We start from the raw sequence: 27,567 nt of genomic DNA, 5'->3' as shown, positions 1-27,567 counted from the left end.
CAATTTGGGGTCTCTGTCTCCAAAGATCCGAAAGGCAACTAGAACGCTTCTCTGGAGCATTTAGGCCCTTCACATTCCAGGATACAAACTTCAGAGACATGTCTGATAGAACGGAGTCGGGTCGCCAGACCTCCCCAGAACCCGGAACTGTTAGAGATATGGGAGAGAGGAGGGGACGGGGAAAATAGATTAGAGTAAAAGAGTTGCAGTAAGAGAGTGGTGAGAGACACAGATAGGGGCAAGAAAAAATAAAAAGAAGAATCGAAGGACAAAAAAAAAATGGGAAGAAGCAGGAATAATCTAAGACTCCAATCGGAGAGTTACTGCCTAATTGGGCAGCTAGGGCCTAGTTGGGGAAGAGGTAGGGCACTTCAGAGGTCGGGCTCCTGCAACACGAGTCGCCCCCCAGGCCACCTCTCATTAGGAGCGGTCCCGTCAGGAACCGCCTTGGTACATTAGACTTCATTGAAAAGAGATAGCTCTTTAGAAACACAGAATATATATCCCTATGACATTCAATGTAACATAACACATCTTAACGTTATAACCAACAACAATAAGACATTGAGTAAAGCCTTATTTAAAAGAACTATATCAAATTCTGATCTCTCGTTATTAGCTCTGTTTACTAACTGGATCACTAAGCCCTCCGGGTCCCAACCAAATGAGGGCAATCCATAACCCCTTACCCAAATCTCCATATCTGTGAAAGTCAATTTCCATCTGGAACTATCTTAGGGTCCCGAGGTAGGGTAGTTGGTAAGTAGTAGGGGTGGATAAGGGAGGGGGTGAGGAGGGGAAAAGGGAGGGTAACTGTGGGGGAGGGTGGGGAGAGAAGAGGGGTAGGGAGGAGTGGGGGAAGTAGGGGACCATTAGTAGGGTAATGACCTCTCTAGACAGATATTCAACCTTTGTTATTCTAAGAATTTCCACTCCTGATATCAGCTAGTCCCTCTTTATCCCCTCTAAGTGCCGGTTCACACTGGTGCGATGCCAAACATCGCACAGACATCGCATGTAATTCGCAGCGCACTGCCGTTCACATTACATGCGATGTCTGTGTGGTGCGATATCAGCCATAGAGATAGTATGGCTGATATCGCACCGCATTCGGTGCAAACACGCACAGGACCCTTTTTTCTGTCCGGACCAGAATCGGATCGCATGTGTGTTCACACATATGCGATCCGATTCATGTCCGAACTGTCAGTTCGCAGTGCGATATGCAAGCTGAACTGGGGGTGTCGTTAACAATGTATTGACACTCCCCAGCGATTCGCATATGGCAGTGTGAACTGACATGCAATGCAGGAACACGCAGTGGATTCGCAGTGTTCTCGCATCGCACCAGTGTGAACCGGCACTTAGAGGTTAAACTCAATTCAGCGGTAAGCATCAAAATTATTAAACAGTGTGAACTATTTGTACCCTTTTCTGTGTCTGGTAATGTGGTACCGGCTGAAAAACAAAAACCAATGAGGGATTGCTAAGCTATTATCAATAGAGTCCTTTATTTCTAGCTTATAACAATAAAGACGGACATATCCGTATCTCCTTAAGGACGATCTCTCCTGTGGGATCCGCTTACTTGACTGCGTACTTTCCCTCCGTTCCTGGTGAAAGGAAATTTTAAAAAAAATAGGGGGGGGGGGAACCAAAACTATCCAGGATACTGGAAATTTAACTTGTCTCCATGGAGCCCCTAGTCCAGGGAGGTAAGAGAAAGTCAAACTAGATGAGCATACGAAAGAAAACAACAATAGGCAAGTAAGTAGCCAAGTTCAGGCTTCAGAGCGACTTATCTCTATGAATTCAAGGTTCATTGTCTTGAGGGGCCAGCGGTCTTCTACGTTGCGATCTGTTGTTGCGTCGAGGTCTTTGAGGTCTGCCCGAAGGGTTCCCTGCCGGTATGTTAGTAGCAGGTGTCAGGACGAACGCCAGCCAGTTAGGTAATGACATTGATGGTAGCCCGAGGGTAGTGAGAAAGGTGGGAACCTCCCTAGGGTGTCGGAGGGTGTATGTGCGTCCTCCCTTCCTTGCTATTAAATGAAAAGGATGGCCCCACTTGTAGGTGATTCCTTGTTCACTGAATTTCTCCAATAGGGGCTTCATGCAACGACGCATCTGTAGGGTCCTGCGGGAAACATCTGGTAGGAGAGATATCTGGGCTCCATCAAAGTCAATATGCCCTCTACGCCAAGCTCTTTGGAGAATGTCCTCTTTGATAGAGTAATTATGCAAGCAACAAAGAACATCTCTAGGCCTGTCCTCCACCGCATTTCTGGGGCCAAGGGTTCTGTGGACCCTGTCTATTGCGATAGGTGTTTCCGTCGGGCGCTCTAGGCAGTCATTAAATAGAGCAGTCACTGTCGTCTTTAAGTCCGCTTGCTGGGTCGCTTCTGGCAGACCGCGGATTCTTATGTTACGGCTACGGCTGCGGTTTTCCTGGTCATCTAGCAACAAGTGTAGCTGTGCGATTTGGTCTGCCATCTCCTCTTTTGTGTCATTTAATTCTGTAAAGCCCTGGCGCAGGGTTGTAGTTTCTTCCGCAATGGAAGCGACTCTTGAGGTGACTTCTGTTACTGATTGCTTAATTCCAGCAATCTCTCCTCGTAACGCTGCCTCCATTCTAAGTGCTACTGAGTCCAGGTCATCCCTTGTGGGCAGCTTTTGCAATAGAGCCCATAATGTCTGTTCTCCAGTACACACAGATGAGGGCATATGTGCAGGCAGAAACAGTGGGGCAGAGCTCATGGAAGTTTGCTGTAAGATGGGCAGAGGCGCACTAGGGGTTGAGCTCTGTGACTGGGAGCGTTGGATGTCATGTGAATCCCACTGCGGTGTGCAGCTGGGTTGTCCTCCCGGGCTTGTAAATGATGTGAGGGATAGTGAGCGAGGGAGGCAGGGGGAAAGGTCGCTATTCGGGGAGAACGGCAGCATGTCATTACCCTGGTCTTGTCTCCCTCCTCCTCCTGTCGGCGCGCCATGCTCCTCACCTTCATCTGTGCTCGGCGCCATCTTAGGAAGGTCCGGTGTAGAAGCCGCCGGCTGTTTCGGCACGAGGTATCTCTCCATCCCTATCTCCGCTCACACAACACAGCTGAGCAGTCTTCCCTGGCCGTGAGGGTATGCTGAAAAGCCAAAATGTGGGGTTTTCCTGTGCGGGCGATCTGTGAACAAGCCACGACCCGGGAGCCCTCTGAGAAACACGGCTTCACTCCTCCATGCTGAGACCACGCCCCCCAGAAGCCTCTTCTAAAGATGATGCACAAGAAAGCCCACAAACAGTTTGCTGAAGACAAGCCGACTAAGGACATCGATTACTGGAACCATGTCCTGTGGTCTGATGAGACCAAGATAAACTTATTTGGTTCAGATGGTGCCAAGCGTGTGTGGCGGTGTGTCATGGTGGGAGTGTCATGGGCTCTTGGCACTGGGGATCTACAGTTTATTGAGGGAACCATGAATGCCAACATGTACTGTAACATACTGAAGCAGAGCATGATCCCCCACCCCCAGACTGGGCCGCAGGGCAGTACTTCAATATGATAACGACCCCAAACACACCTCCAAGATGACCACTGCCTTGCTAAAGAAGCTGAGGGTAAAGGTGATGGACTGGCCAAACATGTCTCCACACCCTATTGAGCAGACCCTAAACCCTATTGAGCATCTGTGGGCATCCTCAAACGGAAGGTGGAGGAGCGCAAGGTCTCTAATATCCACCAGCTCCGTGATGTCATCATGGAGGAGTGGAAGAGGACTCCAGTGGCAACCTGAGAAGCTCTGATGAACTCCATGCCCAAGAGGGTTAAGGCGGTGCTGGAAAATAATGGTGGCCACACAAAATATTGACACTTTGGGCCCAATTTGGACATTTTCACTTAGGGGAGTACTCACTTTTGTTGTCAGCGGTTTAGTGAGGCCCAGAACGAGAATGACTGAAAGGAGGGGTAGTGTAGGGCCGGGCATGACAGTGTGTCTAAGGGAGACACTGAAGGGGTTAATAGTTGATGAGAAGGTAGTATGGGTAAAAGGGGAGGTAAGAAAGTTAATATTGTGAGAAAGAGTGGTTATATTTAAAGGAGGGGATGAGCAAGGGGTCAGTGTGAGGAAGAGTTCAGCAGAGAAGGCAGTTTTTTACACAACTGCTCCTCCACGATGGCCGCCATTGATGATATTTTGGAGAGACTAAGAAGGGCAGCGGAGCTAAAGGGACCAGAATAGCTGCAGAACCAAGTGGGGGATATCATGGAGGAAGAAGCGGGTGGATCGGCGTCAGGTGAGGTGTCCTACCGCGTGCGGAGGTCGCGGCCTCCGGCGCGTTTTTCGCCAGGGCCTGCATCTCGGCCCGTTCGAATCCCCAGGAGCCCGAGGGAGGATCGGTCGGTTACCCCGGGAAAATGGAGGCAGCTACAGCTCACTGCGGCCCCCGGGTGGTCTACACGCCGCCGGCCTAACTCAGGAGGCGGGGCCACGGGCCAGCATGGCGCCGGTTCCCCGCCATGTGATTGCAGGGCACAGCGCAGTACATCCCCGTCACGGAGTGGAGACCCGAAGGTAACAGCGAGAAGGGACGGGGAGCCGGTCAGAGTCCAGGGAGGTGGATCGAGAAAGTAGGAGCAGATTGGGAGGGGGCGGAGCTTAACGGCGGAACAGGCTGCAGGAGCAAGTGGAGGAGACGGACGGGAGATTGCCAGCTAGAGGAGCAGAGAGACTGGTGGAGGGGGAGACATGCGTGCCAGTGCAAAGGCTGTCAGGACAGGTCAGCGACGCCTGTCTGACAGCAGCGGAGCTTCGGGGGTGAGGTGGGCCCCACCACTATCTCACACCACGGCCTCTGGGGCTTCACCCCCCGGGAGGCTTACAATTCAGCCCAACATGGAGTGTGATGACCGGTCGGAAGGGGAAGTGTCGGAAGAGGACAAACCAGATGTGCCAGCGAGGGAGCACAACACGACGGCTGTGGGGAGAGTGCCTGGTCAGCCTGGTAAGTCAAATACTACTTTGTCATTGTCTGGGGCGTTACAGGACTTAACAGGGGTGGGTACAGCGGGTACGGTACTGCCAGCGGTTACTGTAACGCAGTCGTGAGGGGACCTGCCGGAACAGCATTTGGCGGGGAACGATCCTGCCGGTGCGGGGTCCGGTCAGCAGCTGATTGATTTCTTGCAGGGTCTGCGGGCCTTAATTGGTAGATTCGAAGGGGGACAAGGGCAGCCACCTCAAGTGGCCCCATGGACAGCACTGGTAAATGGATCAGTGGATGGGAGTAATGGGGTAGGGGGGGTAGGGGTGCCCCCGGCGATTCCGCCCCCCAGCCAATCAGGGGTCGGAGTAGTTGCTGATGAGGCAGGGAAAAAAGGGTCCACAGAGAAGGCGGAAAGGTCCGACGTGGTCAGGCTGGCGGACGCAGCGGAGTGTGAGGTTTACGTCTGCTTCGAGGGCCCCTTGGGAGCACATCTTAAACAGGAGGTCCGGGAAAAAAATTCACAAGGGTGAGTATGTAGAGATATTTTCCCTGCTACCGTTGGAGAAGATTAACTTGGACAGGGTAAAGCCTGATGATTCCAAGAAAGAGGATGAGGAAAAAAGAAGGTACCGGCTGATCCCACGTACATTTGTTAATTGGCTACAAGCGTTCGCCATCATGGCGAGCGTTATTGGCGAGAAGAGCCCCGAGCATTGCTCGGCGTTGTTCTGTTACATGGACGCTATTGGGGAGACGCATAGGGTGTATGGTGGTTCTGCTTGGCTGAGATATGACGAGCAGTTCAGACAGCGGAGGGCAGTCTGCCCGTACCTGCATTGGGATCATAAGGATATTAGCCTCTGGATGCAACTTATGTCGTCTGCGAGGGCCCTGCCTCAGTCTTTTCAAGGGGGGCCGGGGGTACACAGTCCTTAGGACCGTCGGCCGGAAAAAAGTGGGGAGTGTGCTGGCAGTATAATGAAGGTTCCTGCAAATTTGGGGGAGCATGTAAGTTCAAGCATGAGTGCTCAGGGTGTGGGGGAGCCCACACATTGTCTAGATGTTTTAAGAGAGGGAAGCGTGCCAGTGACTCTGCTCCGAAGAGGGATGATGCCGGTGAAGGTGGAAAAAATGCTACCTTTTCTAAGTAAGTATCCGGATCGGGGAGCAGCTAGGTTGTTGGCGGAAAAATTGCACAAAGAAGTAGCTTTAGGGCACATGGGGGGCCGTTTGCCAACAAACCATGGCCAGACTTAGTGGTATCACCTTTGGGGGTGGTACCTAAGAAGGAACCTAACAAGTTTCGATTGAAACACCACTTGTCCTTCCCAAAAGGGGGTTCAGTCAATGATTTCATTGACCCGGAAGAGTGTACAGTGTCTTACACTTCATTTGATGCGGCGGTCAAGTGGGTGAGGCGCTACGGCCAAGGGGCTCTCATGGCAAAAGCGGATATAGAATCGGCTTTCCGATTGTTGCCGGTGCATCCGGAGAGCTTTCGGCTGCTGGGATGTCACTGGCAGGAGCAGTTTTACATTGACAAATGTCTGCCCATGGGTTGTTCGGTTTCATGCGCCATGTTTGAGGCGTTTAGCTCATTAGAATGGGTAGTTAGGGAGGTTTCTGGCCTAGACTCAGTCATACACTATCTAGATGACTTTCTGTGTCTAGGCCCCCCTGCTTCCGCTGTGTGCGATTCTGCTTTCCACGTTGCAGCACATCGCAGGCAGGTTCGGAGTGCTATTGGCGGCTGAAAAAACGGAAGGCCCCACGTCGGAAATTAGTTTTTTGGGCATAGTTATAGACTCGATAGCTATGGAGTGCTATGCCCAGAGGTAAGTTGGAGGAGCTGCAGAAGGAAATTCGGGATTTCCACGGATTGCGGAAGGTGCAGTTGAGAGCTCTTCAGTCATTGTTGGGTAAGTTGAATTTCGCTTGCAGAATTATCCCCATGGGGCGAGTTTTTTGCCGACGGTTGTCGTCTGCTACAGCGGGGGTAAAACTACTGACTCACTTTATTCGTCTGACAAGGGAGCATAGAGAGGATTTAAAAGTTTGGTATGAGTTTTTAGCCACGTACAACGGGAGGGCAGTGTGGATGTCTGGCCCGGTGAGCAATTTCGATGTGGAATTGGTCACAGACGCGGCGGGCTCCACGGGCTTTGGTGCATATTTTCAAGGGCGATGGAGCGCGTCGTGGGAGAGGGCGGGGTTCCTCGGAAATTTGGTGCTGCTAGAATTGTTTCCGGTAGTGCTGGCCTTGGAACTATGGGGGGAGGCATGCCGGAATTTGAAGCTGAGGATCAATTGTGACAACATGGGTGTAGTGCAGGTGGTGACCCGTATGTCAGCATCTTCGCAGCCGGTCATACGGCTGTTGAGACAGCTGGTGTTTAGGTGTTTGAGTCTGAATATTTTTATATATGCTGTTCACATTCCGTTGTTGACAATGCGCTGGTTAACTCCTTGTCTTGTTTTCAGTGGGACAAGTTCAGGGAGCTGGCGCCGGGCGCAGACAAGGAAGGAGTTCCTTGCCCGGATTCGATGTGGGAGCTGCCTTTGGAGTCACCGCGGGATGGATTAGGCAGTCAGTAAGTGATTCCACTTGGACGGCCTACAGTAAGGTATGGAAAGAGTGGTTGATTCTGGTACGGGAGGCTGGTGTTGTGACGCTGGGGTCAGAAGGAAGATTGCTGGTGTTGTACTTAGTAGCTAGGAATATGGAAAGTGGGTGCGCAGTATCTTCGATTGATCGGAAATTGGCAGGCTTGTCATTTTTGTTTAAATTAATGGGGGGAGAAGATTGGAGTAAGGACTTTTGGGTACGGCAGGCCTTGAAAGGCTATCGGAAACAGCATAAGAAAAGGGATGCGAGACGGCCTGTCACTTTCACGAACCTGGTTTCCATATGTGAAATGTTGGGGTTCATATGTTTATCGTGTTATGAAATCTGGCTGTTTACAGCAGCGTTTGCGCTGGCCTTTTATGGGGCATTTCGGATAGGGGAATTGATTAGCCCGTCTAAGCATGTTGGGGGGGGGTTTGTTGGATCAGGATGTGCGATTGGAGGCAGACAGGGTATGTTTAAGGCTGCGGAGGTCCAAAGCTGACCAGCAAGGTAAAGGGGTGGATGTGTCACTGTTTGCTTTACCAGGGTCAAGGGTGTGCCCGGTGGAGGCGGTACAGGAATTTAGGTCAGTCAGGTTTGAGGGGGCGGGGCCCTTCCTGAGGCATGAGGATGGGTCTTATCTGTCACGGTTTCAATTTATAGCGATTTTTAGAAAATGTTTACAAAGGGCTGGTTTGGATGGGTCAGAGTATGCTTCACACTCCTTCCGCATAGGGGCAGCTACAGAAGCTGCCAGATGCGGGTTGGATGAGGCTGCTGTGCACAGAATCGGGAGATGGGAGTCTAGGAGATTTCGGTCTTATATAAGACCTAATTTGGTTGTTGAATACTAAAAAAAAAAAAAAACACAAATATAGGGGGGAGGTATTGCTGGTAATAGTTGGTTAGTTGGTAGTGTTGAGAGTAAGAGGGTGCCGCTATGTTTGCTGGGGGGGCCAGGAGAGGTGACGTACGTCCGGATGGCAGACAACTGGGGATTTCCAGGAGGGAGGTTTACATACGCTGGTTAGGTAGACCGGGGATGTTGTGGGGTAGAGTAATGGGCAAAGTGGAGAGGTATGTTCGGTTGGACAGACCCCCTGACGTTTTGGTGATTCATGTGGGTGGGAATGACTTGGGGATCCGGTCAGTCAGGGACCTGATGGCGGACATCAAAGCGTATTTCATGCAGTTACGCGTTAAATTCCCGGGCACCCTTCTAGTATGGTCTGACATAGTGGCTCGAACAACATGGCGTTGGGCTAGGTCAGTAGTGAGCATTAATAAGACCCGTATAAGAATTAATAAGGTGGTGGGGAGATTTGTCGTGCAGAATGGAGGTATTGTTATCCGGCACAGAGAGTTGGAGACGAATGTGGGAGGGATGGCGTTCATCTCTCTGATGTAGGGATTGACTTATGGTCCCTGGGTTTGCAGGAGGGGATACAACAGGCCCTGAGGGTGTGGTGGTGCCTTCAAATGTAAGGTGGTCACGCTTTCGGGCTGTGGCTGTGTTCTTCTGGTGGTCTTTGACGGGGCGGAAAACGGATGGATTTAAAGGGGTGGGGGGCTCATCATTAGCATATTCCCCTCCGGTGTATTCCTGAACGGTGGAGGGAATACTGGATTTGGTGGTGTTGCGGGAAGCGGTTGTCTCCGAGCGGCTACAGCTGGAGGCCTATTAGTTTGGTAAAGGTCCCGCAGTGCGTTGGTTATCCGTGGTTATATAGTTATATATTTATATATATTTGGAAAAGGTGGGTCACCGTCAGAGACCATCAGACTGGGGTTAACATATTATGTTATTAATATGTTATTGTTTATGTTTATTTGTGATTTATTGGTTATTTATTGGAGTTATTTATTTGGAGTTGTTTTAATAAAAGAGGCTGTTATGGCCATTTTTACTCCATAAATATAAAGGTGTGGTCTCATCATTTTAGGTGGGTTTAAGTTATTGGGTTGGAGTATAAAAGGGGGAATTACAGAGACAAAATGTAGGCGACATTTGGACTACCCTGGTCAAGACATTAACGGCTGTGTGTTGAGTTATTTTGAGGGGACAGCAAATTTACACTGTTATACAAGCTGTACACTCACTACTTTACATTGTAGCAAAATGTAATTTCTTCAGTGTTGTCATGTGTGAGGAGTGTACTCACTTTTGTGAGATACTGTATCTATGTTTAGCACATGTATTTACCTGTTTGCCCAGAGTTCCACTTTACTTTTGCCATTGCCCTGTACAGGATGTTTGTAAAAGCATATAAAATAAAAACAAAATTAAATAAATTACAAAACACAACCTGCAAAAACTTCCAACTGGAATTTAAAGAGTTTTAAAGGGGTTGTAAAGGTAAAAGTTTTTTCACCTTAATGCATTCTATGCATTAAGGTGAAAAAACATCCAACAATACCGGCCCCCCAGCCCCCCTTTTTACTTACTTGACTCTTCGAAAGTCCCGCGCTCGCCCCTGACATCCTCTTCGCTGCTCAGCCTGGCCAGTGGATGGATTGAAAGCAGTGCAGCCATTGGCTCGCGTTGCTGTCAATCACATCACATCCAATAATGCAGCGCGCCGGGGGTGGGGCAGAGTGATACAGTGAGCGGCTATGGCCACCAGCTGTATCACGGGAGTGCGCCCGCAAGCACTCAACACCATGCGAGGGAGCTCGCATGAAGGTGTTAAGTCCTTGCGGGGGGGGAGCCGAGACAGCCGCCGAGGGACCCCAGAAGACCAGATTCGGGGCCACGCTGTGCAAAATGAGCTGCACAGTAGAGGTAAGTATAACATGTTTGTTGTTTAAAAAAAAATTATCTTTAGTGATCCGTTAAGTCCATAAAAGTCCACTCAGAATGATGTTTTAGTTTCAGGTGGGCCACAATGGTTTGAATGAGTCACTGGCTTCCTATAACTGGAGTATTCTTGGAAAGAGTGAGAACCCCCTATTAGACCCCTTTCACACTGAGGCCCTTTACAGACGCTACAGCGCTAAAAATCGTGCCTGCATAGTGCCTGTAAAGAGCTTCTCCTGTCTCTTCAGTGTCTGGAGAGTGTTTCCCCTTTGTGGGTCGTTTTAATCCTTTTTCGACCGCTAGCGGGGGTTAAAATCGCCCCGCTAGTGGCCGACAACCCCCGCAAAAATGGCGGTAAATCGCCGCTAAAAATAGCAGAGCTTTACCGCCGATGCCCCAGGGTGAAAGGGGCCTTATAGACACAGCTGATTAGTGGTTCTGGAAACTCAGGTGAAGATAACTCACCCACAGGTCCCTAAGGTATAAAAGAAGCCAGTACATAACTCAAACATCGAGCTAACTCTTAAAAATAGGTTTAGGTTGAAAGACTCTTCATAGACTGTTGGATATTAAAGGCTTTATTCTCTTAATCGCATTTAAAGAGGTCTTCTACTGAAGAAGCTGTGCCAAAAAAGGCAAGCTGAGGGTAAAGAACTATTTATCAGTACTGCATGCAGATTTCCGGCATCTGATCTGTTTTGCCCATTACTGATTTACCATGCCTTGCGGTTTATTTACTAAAGCTAGAGAGTGCAAAATCAGGCTCACTGCTCCATAGAAACCAATCAGCTTCCAGGTTTTATTGCCAAAGCTTAATTGAACAAGCTGAGGTTAGAAGCTGATTGGCTACCATGCACAGCTGCACCAGATTCTGAGTGCTCCAGTTTTAGTAAATCTACCCCCTTGCTCCACTATGTGGAGGTGAGCAACTGGGTAGAGGAGCATGGCTTTGCTTATCCCAATTACTGAGGGGTAATGATCAAGAAGCAGCAGAAGAGGTGCTGAAATCAGAGAGCCACAGAATGAATTAAGCAGTAGCACGGAGAACCTTGCACTGCAGGTCCCCAGATACAGCTTCCTCTCCTGCAAGGAGAACAGTGAGCAGTACAGTAGTGGCATTACCAAACCTGACTCCAAATCTCAAGAGAATAGGAGTCAGAAGCAACAGTGTCTTGGATAATCTCATACAGTAGATATACAGATATGAAGCTACAGAACAGAAGTGTCTAGGCACTGTCACAAGTTAGGATGTGCACTGTTACGTCTCAACGGGAATTCAAGACAAAGGCACTTTGGTAAAATTTATATTTTTAGATGGTCCCTATAAAATGATGAAACCTCTATTTTGAGGTGGATGTAAACCCTCACATATACCCAGTGAAGTGAACAGCCTCAGATGATAAACAGAGATGAAACAAATCTCCCTACATACGTTTTACATGTATATCAGCTGTCTTCAGCTTTATATATTCTTTAGAAAGTGCACATTGTGTTAAAGATTTGTTCCTTCCTGTACTGGGAGTGGATTCTTGGCATACAGCCAAGACAGCTGATTGGAGGCAAGGCACACACCCCCTCTCCACATAGGCAAAGGAAGGATGAAATGTGCAGAGCTCTGCTGTGACAAGACCAGCTCTCTGCTAATCTATTTATAGCAACCTCCCATGACACAAATTTCAGGCTGGTTTTACCTTGGTTGACACAGAACTTCTCAGAAGCTATCATGCTGAAAATAGAGCAACAAAACAACAGAACCACAGGGACTTAGTGCTTTGGAGAGAGATAAGATAACACTACAGATATATGTGCCCAGCTCAAATTTCATGAATCAGGTTTACATCCACTTTAAGTTCCAGTTCAGAGTAATAGACAGATTGCTTCCAACACAGCAAAAAAGAGTGGCTAAGTGTTCTCTATTTGTAAATTAGGCCCAAGATGTTTATGTAAATCAAGACTGAGATCAATGAGTCCAGCTTTCTCTCCCTTCTATACATTCTAAGAGTATTTAGCATGTAGAAGTCCCATCGGATGGATTGAGGAATATTAAATGGCTGTTCATTGGTATTCTTAATTAACTCACATACATCTCACACCGTTTATTTCTTTGAGAATCCCATAAATTACAGTAAACTTGAAAAAAGGCTTTTTTCCATCAATTTCTGCACCTGAGGCATCTGGTCCCAAGAGGAGAATAGGAAAAGACAGCTCGAATGAAAGGTTTAATGAACACATCACTTTTTTTCACTCTTACATTACAAAGTAAATCTGATTTATACCTCTCTTTGTGTCAGCGCTACCTATTACGAGCTAATGACATTTTTTTTCCACCCAAATGGGATGTTCACAAATCATTCACTGCAAAATATACACAATACAATAATCAATATATGTAATAAACGGTTATCTACCTGCTACATTATTGTATTTTTTTCCCAATTTTATTATCTTAAACCCATTGGAATAGCTAATTGTATTTTATGTTTACAGCAGATTGAAGACCTAATTATTGCTGCCAGCTTATTTCTCTTAAATGTTCCTTTAATGGAGTTCTAGAAGTGATGCGTCACACCAATGAGGATCCTGGTGCCAACCTGAAGTCTTTTGGCGCTAGCCATGTAGCCCTTGGACCTCAGGAGTTAGCATTGGGAATAAAGGGAATATAATTACAGTGATCTCTACCACAATAGGAAAGCAGAAACTCACCCACAAATGATGTTAGATCACATACATCTTTATTAGACCTGGATATGGCATACAGCATCTCCCACCCCCTCCAGGACTCCTCTCTAACATTTCACCCAATGTGGGCTTTATTGCTGCGATCAAGCCAATACTGGGTGAAAGGTTAGAGAGGGTCAGAGCTAGAGTGCACTAGGTCTAATAAATTTGGATAGGATCTGATCAGTGTGTGACTCCCTGATTTCCCATTAAATTCACAGAGCATGGCAACCAGAGTTCCAGAGCCAAGAGATTTTTCATATATACTTCGAGCAGTGACATCTTACTCCTTGTCTATAGTGATCTCTAGCAGTCTCATATAACATGTTCCTAGCCTCTAACTCTCTCCTACACCCTGTCTCCAGCTACACCTGTAGTATGGCTATAGATTCTGTCTGATCCCTCTAGTAAATCAGCAGTCTTTGAAAGTCTTCTGTAGCATTACATACACTGAAAATTGTGCACAACCCTTTGGTGAAATTAGATGCCGCAGTTGAACCCCTATATATTTCATAACTTGACAACCACTGGACAAGGGCCTAAAAAAGTGGAATCATGAACAAATGCAATTAAAAAGAAAACAAACCACCGTAATTATATTTACTCTAAATGCGATAAGCATCTTAATTATATTTACTTTAAATGCGCTCATTGTTTAACAGAGAGATTAGAACCACTCCCAGGTTTGTATTGCTGTTTGTGTCCCTGCTGGAGAGATTTTTTCTATTTATCCAGTTGACCATTACCACCAGAACTGAAAGTGAGCGACAATCCAAAAATTTGAGCTTTCACCTGTTTAGTTAAACAGAGGAAATATAGTAATTCTATAGTAGTTCCTGTGAAAAATGTCTGAGGAGATTTCCCTTAATATGGATACATTTTTCTCTATATGACATGAAGTGAAGGGAAATCTTCTTAGTGGGAAGCAGATTGCAAAAACAACTCAACAGGGGTTTCACCTTTCCCTATTACATCCAAAATGAAAATAACGTGTAGCACTGACCCCCGAAGGATCTGCTGATTTAAATTGGGTTGTTGCCGTCACCCCTTACCTGTAGTTTCACCACATCAGGAACTTTGAGTCTATATTGGGCCTTGCGCCCACCAATGTATGCACCGGTAACTTAGTTCTTTTTCCAATGCTTTATTACAAGATAACTTGAAAGAAGTAGCAGTAAAGAGGTTGAAGGGGAGTTGCAGATACCTTTTTGTAGCAGATCACTTACAGACTCTTCAGAATGAAGGACAAAACACAGTTTTCTCTCTGTAAATCTTGTATGGCTGGGTAGATCTCTGCCACAAATCCAGCAACCTACAAGATGTCTGGACAAGCCTCTCTCACAGGCTTAGTAGCCAGCATATGCCTGGATAAGTCTCTCTCACAACTTAGCAGCCAGACAGTTAGTTACCTTGATTGAATTGTAGAGCAGCTTCTTCACAGTACCAGAACCTTTAAGCCGACCCAGCAGTACTGTAAGGATAGTTTAGAGATAGGTGTGTCCTCCAAGTAAGTTACCAGGCCCTTCTGAGAGACCAGCCTTCATACTGGCTCTCTCCAGCAAGGGTCCTCCCCTGGATTTCCTCAGTTTGGCTCGGCTTCTTCCTAGCAGGCAAGACAGCCTAAGGACCACCTCTGCGGTAGCAGGCCCCAGACAGGCTTCTGGGCCTACTTGCACAGCTGCAGTGACGCAACCCTCCAGCCTGGAGGGCCACGAGGTAAGAACTCTCCTAAGCACATGGCATCTGTCCCATAAATACTCTCTCCCAGAAGGCACAGTGGCAGGAACCTCCTATTGGGCTGTTTCTGAAAGAAGAATATTCATTAAAGTTTCACTAAGTTGTTATTCGCACACTGTCCCATGGTACCAGTGACACCTACTGGCAACAGTGGGAACTGCACAACCAAGTTAATTCCAGAACAGATCCAGTAAACTATATACATTCAATCTTAGCTGTTTACAGCTCAGCCAAAAACTAAATTTACCTGCGAGCGCCTGGTCAACAGGAGCAGGGCTCTACAAACATTTTTACTGGTGGCCCCACCATTAGCACGTATTTGTCTTCTATTTGCTCTCTTGCCACTGTGTTCAACCAATGGGGGCAAAGAAATAAAATAAATAATTTCTGGATATAACAGGGTGTGTGACTGTCCCCCTTCCATGGGAAATTGCTGGTGCTTGGAGATTGACCATTCAGGCATCCAACACTGTCACACTGGGGCTGGGAGACAGTCTTCAGCTCTGTGTAAGCTCTAAGGGTGGCCATGCATTATACAATTTTCTTGTTAATTTTTCTTTTAGATTTACGAAAACTATATAATATGAGGTCAAAGCTAAACAGTTTCAATTTGTTTGCAGTCAGGCATGCCCTTGAACTACATAGTTGAATAGTTGCCGGTAAATCTAAAGGAAATTGAACAAGAAAATTGTATAATTTATGACCAGCTTAAGTCAAAAATCTCATCACTGCTAGCATCCAAATGGAGTATTTGCAACTGATGAAGCTCCCAATAAAGGGGCCGGCCAAGGGCAGATAAGCCCGAGAGCCGGGGACTCGGGAGAAGATCTCCACTGTGGCACCGCCTCCTCCTTAACCTTGCCCCCTGACCCCGCCTCCCCCAGGAGGCAAGCGGGCGCAGCGTACCCCATGCTTCCAGAGCATGGACTGCTCCAAGTGATGTGAGGCCCGAAGCTGGAGGACAGGCTCGCCACTCACTGGGGGCACAGAGCTGTTACAGAGGACGGGCAGGAGATGCAGGCTGCTGCTGGAGCTGCTCGAATTGTACGGATCGAAGCAGGAGACTAGCATCATGGTATGGAAGGTACTGTCTGTCATCATTATACACACCTGCAGACAGAGGTGGGACTGCAGGAACAAGGCTAGGGGTCTCTCATCTCCCCCAAACTCCCCCCTCCCTCTCTCTAAGCCCTCCTTCCCCCTCTCTCAGCCCCCCTCCCTTCTCTCTCAGCCCCCCTCTCTTAGCCCCCCTCTCTCCAAGCCCATCTCCCTTCTCTCTCAGCCCCCCTCTCTCCAAGCCCCCTCCCTTCTCTCTCAGCCTTCCCCCTCTCTCAGCCCCCCTCCCTTCTCTCTCAGCTCCCCCTCTCTCAGCCCCCCTCTCTCCAAGCCCACCTCACTTCTCCCTCAGCCCCCCTCTTTCCAAGCCCCCCACCCTTCTCTCTCAGCTCCCCCTCTCTCAGCCCCCTCTCTCCAAGCCCACCTCACTTCTCCCTCAGCCCCCCTCTCTCTAAGCCCCCTCCCTTCTCTCTCAGCCCTCCCCCTCTCTCTAAGCCCCCTCCCCTCTCAGTCCTCCCCCCTTGATCAGCCCCCTCCCTTCTCTCTCAGCCACCCCCTCTCTCTTAGCCATCCCTATACTCTCAGCCCCCCTCTCTCTCTCTCAGCCATCCCCCCTCTCTCTAAGCCCCCTCCTTTCTCGCCCACCCGTCTCTCTCAGCGATCCCCCTCTCTCAGCCCCCCTATTCTCTCAGCCCCTCTCTCTAAGCCCCCTCCCTTCTCTCCTAGCCCTCCCTTTTCACTCAGTCCCCCTCTCTCAGCCCACCCTATTCTCTCAGCCCACCCTTCTCTAAGCCCCCTCTCTTCTCTCTCAGCCCACCCTCCTCTCTTAGCCTTCCTCTCTTAGCCCTCCTCTCTTAGCCCTCTTCTCTTAGCCTCCCTCTCTCAGCCCCCACTCTCTTAACCCCCCTCTCTCTCAGCCCTCCCTCCTACCTCTCTCTTAGCCCCCCCCGTCTCTCTCAGCCCCCCTCTCTTAGCCCTCCCTCCATTCTTAGCCAGCCCTCCCTCTCTCAGCCCCCACTCTCGCAACCCCCCTTCTCTCACAGCCTCCCTCTCTCCCTCAGCCCTCCCTCCCATCCCCCTCTCTTTCAGCCCCCTCTCATTCCCCCTCTCTCTTAGCCCCCCTCTCCCTTCCCCCCAAATTAGCTGGTCTTGCCTAGGGCACAAAATAGGCTAGCACCGGCCCTGGTCAGGTAGGTAAGTGTATGTGTCAGGTAGGTCAGAGTATGTGTCAAGTCACATGTGTTACAAGGGCACAGGGGGTGGAGTCAGGGGCAGAGCCAAAGTGGGGGGCGGCAAAATGAGGTTTCGCCTAGGGTGTCAAAAATCCTTGCACCAGCCCTGACTGCAAAGTCTTTCTTTGACAAGGTAGTGATGTGTACACTGTTCAAACAGAAAATGAGATAATTTGGCAGAACATGTCTTGAAAGAAAAAATTGTGGGAGTCCTTCTGACATTTTCCAGATAGACATTGCCTATAATGACCCAGCCTAGGTCCAGGCATTGGGCATATGGTGCGTCATGTGGTGCGTTGATCTGTTGGCGAGCCTTGTGTACCCTTGAGATGTCTCTGCTGAGAAACAGAAGAATATTGGCATTTCTGTCAAGAGCTGGCATGTGGTCAGCCTTGCCTCTCAAGTAAGAGTGATGTGAGGCAGTTTCAGAATTAGGGATCCTCTCTGTTGCTTGGAATCTGGTTGCACTTGATGAGTGGGCAATGGTATTTTTACATTGCCATTCAGAGGAGCTACTACAAGACCAGTGGCTCTCCTGCCTGAGACTTCTGTAATGCCAGCACAGGTACCCAGGGTGTATGCTAAGGCATCTCCTGTTGCTTTCAACAGGTCATAAAGCTTTGATCTTGCAAGAGACTTGTTACTCTTACTCCGATCATCTAGAATAGTATACAGTCTTACAGATTTTTCAGATTGACCCTTGGGGTATACATGAACTAAACATATTTTGGCACAGTATTTGTCACAGAGTCCTTCTCCACAGACATTGGTACATGTGGAGAAAACTGGAGTATGAGACACTGTTTGGTATGTGCTCTCCCCACCATGTTTTGTCTCAATCATCACTGTTGCATTCTATGCACATAATAGTAGCCTTACAGTTTTTAACGTGGAAGCACAGCATTTGAAGCAAACCCCAAAATTCTTTAAAATCTCTTGCGTTCTTGCAGGGGTTTCTTTTTGAAACCAATACATTTTCTAAGCCATTGTGGTTGGTGATGTATGAGACAATGGCAATTTGGATTCTCAATTTCCTTGCTGCGTTCAGTCCGTTCAAGCACTGTAGTAGGTTTAGGTAGAATATCAGTCCTTTTCACTGGACCTCTGCGGTCTTTATGTGAAATGCATGAGCTTGCAGGCCTTGGAGAAGGTGGGCTGAGATGTTTGGACTCCCCAAAGGAGAAACATAGATCATTCTAATGCCGCGTACACACGAGCAGACTTTCCGGCATACTTGGTCCGGCGGACCAGAGTCCGCCGGACAATCCGACCATGTGTAGGCTTCGATGGACTTTTTTTCCCCAAAAGTCCGCCGGACCTAGATTTGAAACATGTTTTAAATCTTTCCGTCGGACTCAGTTCCTGACGGAAAGTCCGTTCGTCTGTATGCTGGTCCAACGGAAAGCCCGCTCGTCTGCATGCTGGTCCGACAGGGCAGGGTATTGCATCTCACGCTCGCTGCAATAGAAAAAATTTTCCTATTGCGGCGAGCGCGGGGCATACCAGGCCCTTAGGTCTGGTATGGATTATAAAGGGAAGCCCCTAGGTCCCCCCTAAAATCCATACCAGATCCTGATCCGAGCACGCAGCCCGGCCGGTCAGGAAAGGGGGTGGGGACGAGCGGGCGCCCCCCCCGAACCATACCAGGCTGCATGCCCTCAACATGGGGGGTGGGTGCTTTGGGGGAGGGGGCGCCCTGCGGGGGCCCCCCACCCCAAAGCACCTTGTCCCCATGTTGATGAGGACAAGGGCCTCTTCCCGACAACCCTGGCCGTTGGTTGTCGGGGTCTGCGGGCGGGGGGCTTATCGGAATCTGGGAGCCCCTATAATAAGAGGGCCCCCAGATCCCGGCCCCCCACCCTATGTGAATGAGTATGGGGTACATGGTACCCTGTCACGGGCATGGCCAGAGCGGAGGCTGTTGGAGAGGACTGTGTGCAAGCCTGTTGCCCACCGATTATGGGCCCTAGCATTTGAGGTGAATGAGAAATCCAGTCTGAACTGTATTAATCGGACTCAGTCATGTATATATTGTATGGGGACTCCTTACTGTATATTTGTGTCCCTGAAGAGGGAGGGGGGATTCCTCCAGCAGCCCCCTGCTGATAAGACTGATTCATTCTGCTGGGACACATCCTGTGAGGAGATGCTGGTGTTATCAACATGTGTTTATGTTAATTGAGAGAGCTGATCACATTAGCCACCAGCCCTGGCTAATAGACGAATGGTCTAGGCTGAGGAGGGGGGAGATTGTTGTTTGTATTGTTAATTGTATTAATGTGTGAAGCCCGGTGCCCACAAGACTGTCATCTGGTCTGGGTACATTTTGTAGTAAATTAGGTCATGTTAATTAGGTTAGCTTTGAGTCATCCCTGATATAAAAAGGTCTGTGAGATCTCAAAATAAAGGCAGTTCTGATGTACTCCAAGACTGGTGTTGTCTAGTTCTTGGGGGTTCCTATAGCCAGATCCATTGGACTCGTGTTCCAGAACTTAGGAAGCGGTATATGACGGAAGCACTCAAGCGGAGTGTGGGGCGTTCCGTGACATACCCCTACCCATTTACCTAGGGAAAAAGTGTCAATAATAAAACACACTACACAGGTTTTTAAAATAATTTATTAAACAGCTCTGGGGGGTCTTACTCCGGCTTCGGGGGTCTTCTTCCAGCTTCAGGGGTCCTTCCGGTTCCTCTTCTCCCGGTGTCCGGTTGGTTCTTCTCCGTTCTCTCTGGCCTCTTCTCCCGGTGTTCCAGTTCTTCTGCCAGCTCCTCCGCTGTCTTTATGCCGCTCTTTTGCCAGCAGAGGTCCGGACTTCTGGCCTTCTTGTCTTCTTCCCTCTTCTCTTCTCCACGGCATAAGGGGGCGGGGTCTCCGCCTATATAAGTCACAACGGAGCGCTCAGAGAGCAGTCCAGCCGGAGAGAGCGTCATGTCAACATCTGGAGAAGAGAAGAGGGAAGAAGACAAGAAGCCCAGAAGTCCGGAACTCCACTGGCAAAAGAGCGACATGAAGACAGCAGAGGAGCCGGCAGAAGAACTGGAACACCGGGAGAAGAGACCAGAGAGAGCGGAGAAGAACCAACCGGACGCCGGGAGAAGAGGAACCAGAGGGACCCCCGAAGCTGGAAGAAGACCCCCGAAGCCGGAGGAAGACCCCCCCGGAGCTGTTTAATAAATTATTTAAAAAACCTGTGTAGTGTGTTTTATTATTGACACTTTTTCCCTAGGTGAATGGGTAGGGGTACCATGTACCCCATACTCATTCACATAGGGTGGGGGGCCGGGATCTGGGGGCCCTCTTATTATAGGGGGCTCCCGGATTCCGATAAGCCCCCCGCCCGCAGACCCCGACAACCAACGGCCAGGGTTGTCGGGAAGAGGCCCTTGTCCTCATCAACATGGGGACAAGGTGCTTTGGGGTGGGGTGGCCCCGCAGGGCGCCCCCTCCCCCAAAGCACCCACCCCCCATGTTGAGGGCATGCGGCCTGGTACGGTTCAGGAGGGGGGGTGCTCGCTCGTCCCCACCCCCTTTCCTGACCGGCCTGCGTGCTCGGATCGGGGTCTGGTATGGATTTTAGGGGGGACCCCACGCCGTTTTTTCGGCATAGGGGATTCCCTTTATAATCCATACCAGACCTAAGGGCCTGGTATGACCCGCGACGGGGCTCGCAAGGTGTCAATCTCGCCAATAAAAGCGGCAAGATTGACTTCCTTTTCCAGTCCCATCGTACCCGAGTCACGTTCAAAATGAACGGCGTGTCCGTGTGTGGGCAAGTCCGTTCATTCTGAAAATCCGCCGTAACTCCGGCGAAAGTCCGTCGGAAAGACGGGCGGACCTAGCCTGCCGGAAAGTCCGGTCGTGTCCGGTCGTGTGTAGGCAAGTCCGCCCGTTCAGGTAGTCCGTCAGAAAGACCGTCGGACCAAGTCTGCTGCAAAGTTCGCTCGTGTGTACGAGGCATTAGAATCTGCAATTCTCCTAATGAACTCACAGTAGTAGGAAATGAGGCCGGGTAGGTGAGTATCAGTTAAATTGCCAAGAGAAGGTCACTGAGCTCTTGAAATTTTAGAATGTCTCTGCCATATATATATGTTTGAAAAGGTTTGCAACCTTTTATATAAAGCATCCTGAATGGCTTCTGGGCTGTCGAAGCTAAGCTTAAGTCTGTCCCAAGCAGCATTAAGAATTGCTGTAGGCTTGTCAATGTGAGCAGCTTTGATTCTTCACATGTTCAGCAAATTAAGGACCTAGCCACCTGATAAGCAGATCTAGCTCTTCTGTAGTTAGGACATCTAGTTCACTTATGGTGGCTTTGAAGGTAGATTTCCAGCCTCTGTAGTTTTCAGGGTTGTCATCAAAATTTGTGAGATCTGTCTTAGAAGGTTCTTTGTGAATGTGTATTTAGCAAATTGCATGTCTGTTTTTGGACTATGGGCGCACAGCTGAACCTGGAACAAAGTTAGTTACATTACATACTGTGCTAAGATTGAGCGACTTTGGGAGGAATGGTGGTGTAAAGACGTTCATACCAGATATTGGCTTAGACTTGATTGCTTATACTTGGTAGGGGGTTTTGGCTAGCCTGGTAAGATGTATTGTCTATTATGCCATGATGTACTGAGGGATGAGTAGGCAGATTGTCTTGAGACGTGGTAGGAGCGCTGTACTGACCTTGTTTGGGGGATACAGCTGCTGTGGTTGGGACCTGAGGTTTTTTAGGAGAAAGTGTGAGGAATATGATGCACATGATGCTACCGAGTGTCTGCTGCGGTAACCTTCTTCACTTTCACTAGCATCTTGCTCTAAAACCTTTACCATTGCCATGGCTGTGGCGGGCTCACATTGTTTCTCCAAAGCTTCAATATCTGCTCTATTGCATGCAGTTTCTACCTCTGTTTTCTTGTCCACAGCTTCTGCTGCAGCCTCTGCTTTCTTTTAAGCTTTCTTGTATGTGGCTTTTGCTTGTACCTCTGCTTCAGTTATCTGCTATCAGTGCTTTCTTGCATGCAGCTTCTGCTTCCATCTCTGCTTTCTTTCGGCAAATGCTGTCTGAATTTTAGAAGCTTTAGCATCAGCACAGGCTTTTGTAAGTTGTAGACGCAGAGCTATGAGATTTAGATTCATGAAATGGTATTATACTCACCTCTGCCATTGTTTGTAGTACTAAACTGACTCTCTCTAGATTAAAGCGGAGTTCCACCCATTTAAAAGTCAGCAGCTACAAAAAGTGTAGCTGCTGACTTTTAATAATCAGACACCTGTCCCACGCTCCAATGATACGGGCACGCGAAGCCCCGCTCTTCTCCCCCTCCTCTCCGCAGCACCGGCATTCTAATTGTGGGTGCCCTGCTGTGACTTTACAGCTGGGCATGCCGTGCTGCACACTGTGAATGGCCGGGCAATTTTCTGGGACCTGTGATGTGTCCCAGAAGACTGCAGGGAGGGAAGGGGGAGAGGTGAACATCCTTCCGGCGACACGGAGCCAGAGGAGGAAGTGGGAGCTTGGTGTCCTTAAAAACTGGGTACCCGCTCCCCCCCAAAAAAAAAAAAAAATTACATGCCAAATGTGGCATGTCAGGGGGTCACCAACACTTAAAGCGGAAGTTTCATTTTTGGGTGGAACTCTGCTTTAAGCTCAATAAATCCCTTCAATGTTTCCTGTGACTATTCAGTGTTGTGCAACTTTAAAAAGTTACTATATTTAAAGCACAGTCTTTGATAACTCTCATAAGTAGCAATGAATTGTTTGAGAGTCCCCTCGAGTTGCAGTACCTCATAAGGAGGCTGAGAAAGGGATGATATGCAATCAACAGGTTTGTACCATAAGCGGTTGACATTAACCAGCAGTTCTTCCTTAGCTTCTGTTCAACCTTCCGAGTTGGTTTGACCAAGTGTTTACCTTGTCTGCTTACTTCCTGTTCTGGAAAAAAATTCTGCCTTGTGCTGTGTTTTAGCCTCCACAGAAAATGTCATGTCTTGCTGTAACATTAGGTTGACAGTGAAAGAGTTAACTGGCAGTCTCTGAGAATTGTATCAGTTGCTTAGCTCTCTGTGTGTTTGTGAAGCACAGACTGCTTTCTGTCTCATTTGTTTGAGTAGGTAATATAAGCAGAAATCAGAATGGCATGTGGGAATGTAGACAGCTACTACTAAATGCATATATAATGCACACACTGACTTGTAAAATGGTCCTATTGGAAAAACACCAGATTATTGTTCACTTGTAGGCTGCTGTGATTAGCTTTCAGGTATGTACAGGCTTGTATGACAATGGCTGCACTGTCCTAAGCTTCTTTATATCTAGGGTGATATTACATTTCGGTGTGTATTCCAGAGCTATTGATGATTTTTTGACTGGAGCTAGAAAATATTAGTTTTATTCTGCTTCAGAAATCTAAGCACTGAAAATGTGATCTCTATAACTGATCTAGTTGTGGTGAGATAGCCTAACCTACAGTCTAACAGCTTGGCAGAGCTGTTATACATGCATGCATAAAATATTCTCCGCAAACACCCCCATCAAACAGCAGGTCTACCTTCAGTTTAGCTTTGACAGTTATGTAAAGAGATGGTAGCATAGAGGAGATACATAGTAAGAAGAGACGCTGATGATGTTAGAGTACTGGGGAAAAATTGTGATCATGGTGGGTTTTCTATCCTACCCAATTGACAGTTTCACTGATTGTGACTAGGGTTAGGGTCCACCCAGATGAGATAGCGTTGGCCACCTAGTGGCTTTATCTTTGTCTATAAAGAACACATGTATAAGGCAACAAACAACTGGAACATGATTACTTGCAGTGCCGTGGTCCTGGGTTCAATATTGTGGATTTCTCTGATTGATCAAGTTTGGCACCCAAAATTAAATGACCTACCATTAGGCTGAATAATTCAAAACTGATCAGCTGTCTGCAAGCTTTACCGATGATAGGAAGATATCTCCCCAAGGTCAGCAGATAAAGTCTGCCTCTGCTCAGGCAAGTGGGTGGAGCAATGGAACATGCCTTAGTATTCAGCCATTATCAACAGCGGTACATCCATGGAGATTTTCCTGAACTCCAAGCAAATACTGTATAAAAGACACAAAAGAATATAGCTCTGTAATCTGTACTCTGTAATCTTAATATATACCTGAATTTGACCTGCTATCAGCCTTTTGCAGTCCACTGTGCAGCTTGTGTAGTAAGGAGCAAAAAGAATAAGGCAACATAAGGGGCACATCAAGTGTGTTGCAGTGCAAGGAGCATGCTGATAGCTGAAGAGAGCAGAGTGAGAGAGTCTCAGCAGCCTGCTGCTTCTCTTCTTACTGTTCAGGCAGAGGGTGGGGATTGGGTTAGACCCCGTGAGCAAAAGTGAAATCGCAGTAGAGAAAAATTCTGTCTGTCCCCTGATAGTCAGGGTTCTGTTGCGTGGCATAGCTGGTTGGACAAAAATATAATTTTCTATGGCGGGTAAAAGAACTCTCTTATATGTATTTCATCTATGTATTAAGTTGTTTGATTGGAGTTTAGCTTTAATAAAGCTATGTTTTCTAACTTGTCTAGGCAGTTGTTCCCATTGACAATAACTAGCTGGCCATATCTGGATGGGAGCATCCAAAACCAATGATGGTCACCCAATGCAGCTGGATTGTGCAAGCACCATGTTGTGCTACTGAGTACCGTACTGTGGTAAGTATATCAGACTGATTCTTTCCTCGTGTTTAAACAGTGACATTCCTATTTGATCTCTCTCTACAGCAGATGTTAGCTGCCTGTGTTTGCAGCGTTTTCGCTCTCTCGAGTAATGAATGTAATGCAATCACACTTGCCAGCTCTGAGACCTAATTGGATAACATAATCCTATAGCCAGCATGTCTTATAGCAGCAATTAACCTTCCCTCCTGTCCCAGATGCAATCAACACAAAATGGTTTATGTCAACATATCAAGAGTTTTTTTTTTTTTTCTTGTTCAGAAAACAACTAATCTTATTAACAGGCACTCCTATAACTTTGAGCTGTCAGGAAACATGACGTTCAATAGAGACGTTTACACATACTTTCCAGATCTTCAGGTTAGAGAGACAAAACATAAAACCACAGAATCTTTCTACATCAAATAAATGCCATATAATAACCTAAATTGTTAAAAATGAGTGCGTCCTAAAATGTAGCCCATAAATTTGGTAGACTTGATGCATCAAATGTTGGTAGCACTGTAAACTGCATACCAATTAGAATTTCACATCTCCACATATTTTATCTCTTGTACAATGTAGCAAATATAGAAAATACCATCAATCTGCCAGAAATGCAGTGAACTTCCTGTATGAGCTGACAACATCATATCCAGCGTTGTCAGCCCTGCCTACTGGACAACAGCACTCCACCTGTCCTTACTCCTCTCTGACCAATTCCACATATATATATGTGTGTGTATATATATATATATATATATATATATATATATATAAATTTATTTCCAGCAAAACAAAGCCCAAGAGCCTGTGCCTGTCCACATGCAGTTCTGGGGTGTGGCATTATATTAAGAGGAACTAATCTCCCAGCATTTTTTGGTAAAATATAATAGATGAGGTTGCACTGAGTAAGTAGATACCCAACGTTTCAAACCTTAAATTTGCGTGTGCCCCAGTGAAATGGTGACAAACTTCAGTACTCTATATTTACCATAGGCGAAGCTTTTAAAGCCCCCTATTGGTCATCAGCTTAGCGAGGTCTGGTGCTAGAAATATTGCTCTCATTCCAGCGTGCACAGTGATATGTAACATGTGTATCACAATAGATGTTTCATGCGTGGGCGCCCCCGACGAATGAATTTACGTTCATATGTGCGTATAGGTGGGGTGGGGGGGCCTAAAAAAAAAAATTTTTTCATCATATAGGGTAGTGGTTGTCAACCCTGTCCTCAAGTACCCCCAACAGGCCATCTTTTGGTTATTTCTCTTACATAAAATAGCTGTCCAAAATACCAAGTCATTGATTTAAAACAACTGTGCAAGATAAAGACAAACCTGCAAACATGGGCTGTTGGGAACTTGAGGACAGGGTTAAGAACCACTGACATAGGGGACAAAAAGTCCCCTAGGTGATTTTTTGATGACAGTTTCTATTAATGAGACATCCAGGGTCTAAAAGACCCATAATTAGTGTGTAACATGAAACATGGTCGCATTCCTCGGCCCTCCATCCTCAAACTGCTCCCTACTTACCTAAATCATAGGTGCTTCTTTCACAAACATTCTTTTATAATTTAGCATAGCTCTGCCTGCACAGTCAAGTCATCCATTCACAGAGATCTCTGAATGGAAAAATTCTGAGTCATATCTGCCACCGCGGTAGTGGGATTTGTAGATCACGCTTTCACAAGGGCGGTGATTTTACTACATTTGTATTTCATTGTTTCTTTCCTTCATCCCCATAACAGTAGGTGTATTACTTCTGTATAATGATGGGCTCAGGCGTGTTCAGCTCATACCTGCCAGGAAGCCATCACTGCGCACCGCCAATCATAGGCAGTGTGTGTATATGCAGCAGCAAGCCGGGAAATGCCTCACTACCTATGATTGGTGGTGTGCAGTGACAGCTTCCTGGTGGGTACGATCTGAATATGCCTGAGCCCATCCCTACTTCTGTATGGACCTGGGATTGGGATCTAAACAATGCAGAAGCCTGTGCATTGTATCTGTGATGCACTGTTTGCAGTTGCAATGCCCTTCAGGGTCCAATGCAAAAAATGTAATAAAGGCATATTTTTTATGTTAATAATCTGGGTGCATTTATTACATCTGAAAATGCTCTTTACCTGGTTTCCGTGGTGTCGCTATGGGGGGGCATGGGCTGCACCAGGCCCGGGAGTCACCAGGCCTGAACTCATATTGGGCGCTGCGGCTCCCTCTTTCCCTTCGGGGATCTCTGCTATCCCCTCAGCTCCATGCAATGTGCGGAGAGGGTCGGGGAGGAGGGAGTGAGGCAGAGACACTGACAGACAGGGTGCCTGGGGTCTGATCGTCCCTCCCACAATCGCATCTCCCTTCGGCTGCAGCCTGCAGGAACCGGACTGGACTATAGTCGCCTCCTCCTCGCCTATGATGTTCACGTACACAGGCCAGGTGAAAGAGCTGGGGAGGAGGGGCACCTGCCCTATGAGGTCTGTAATAACAGGAGTCTTACATGGTGATTGGGAAGGGGTTGGGGGGGGTTTGGGAGTCCTGGGCAGGTAACATTTGTGCTGCCAGGAGTGATTTTAGTGAGGGGGGTTAGAGGATATGTGCTAGGGAGTGCTTTGTTTTGGGTTGGAGAAGACTTGTGCTAGAAGGATGGGGGCAGATTTGATGTTTGACCCCCCCCAGCACAATGCCTCTACCCTCCCAAAGCACCCCATAGCCCATATCCTTTAACCCCCCCCAAATCAAAGATCCTATCCTGGCTCCATCCATTCCCACCGATCCC

The 27,567-nt window shown here is 47.9% G+C and overlaps 1 protein-coding gene across 2 annotated transcripts in view; it reads left to right on the top strand.

Annotated features, from left to right (window-relative positions):
- LOC141132618 (carbohydrate sulfotransferase 1-like) overlaps positions 1-27,567 on the top strand; it is a 213,745-nt gene that overhangs the window by 60,460 nt on the left and 125,718 nt on the right. Inside the window, exon 2 of one of the 2 annotated variants that reach the window (XM_073621216.1) lies at positions 24,663-24,788. The exons of the other annotated variant lie outside the window; for it this stretch is intronic. The gene's annotated coding sequence lies outside the window, so the exon portion shown is untranslated. The remainder of the gene's footprint in view (positions 1-24,662; positions 24,789-27,567) is intronic. 2 annotated transcript variants of the gene reach the window in all.

Source organism: Aquarana catesbeiana, linkage group LG03 (genome assembly GCF_042186555.1).
Source record: "Aquarana catesbeiana isolate 2022-GZ linkage group LG03, ASM4218655v1, whole genome shotgun sequence".
NCBI lineage: Eukaryota > Metazoa > Chordata > Amphibia > Anura > Ranidae > Aquarana > Aquarana catesbeiana.
Note: the sequence above shows the minus strand (reverse complement) of the source record. Positions and strands in the feature narration are given on the sequence as shown.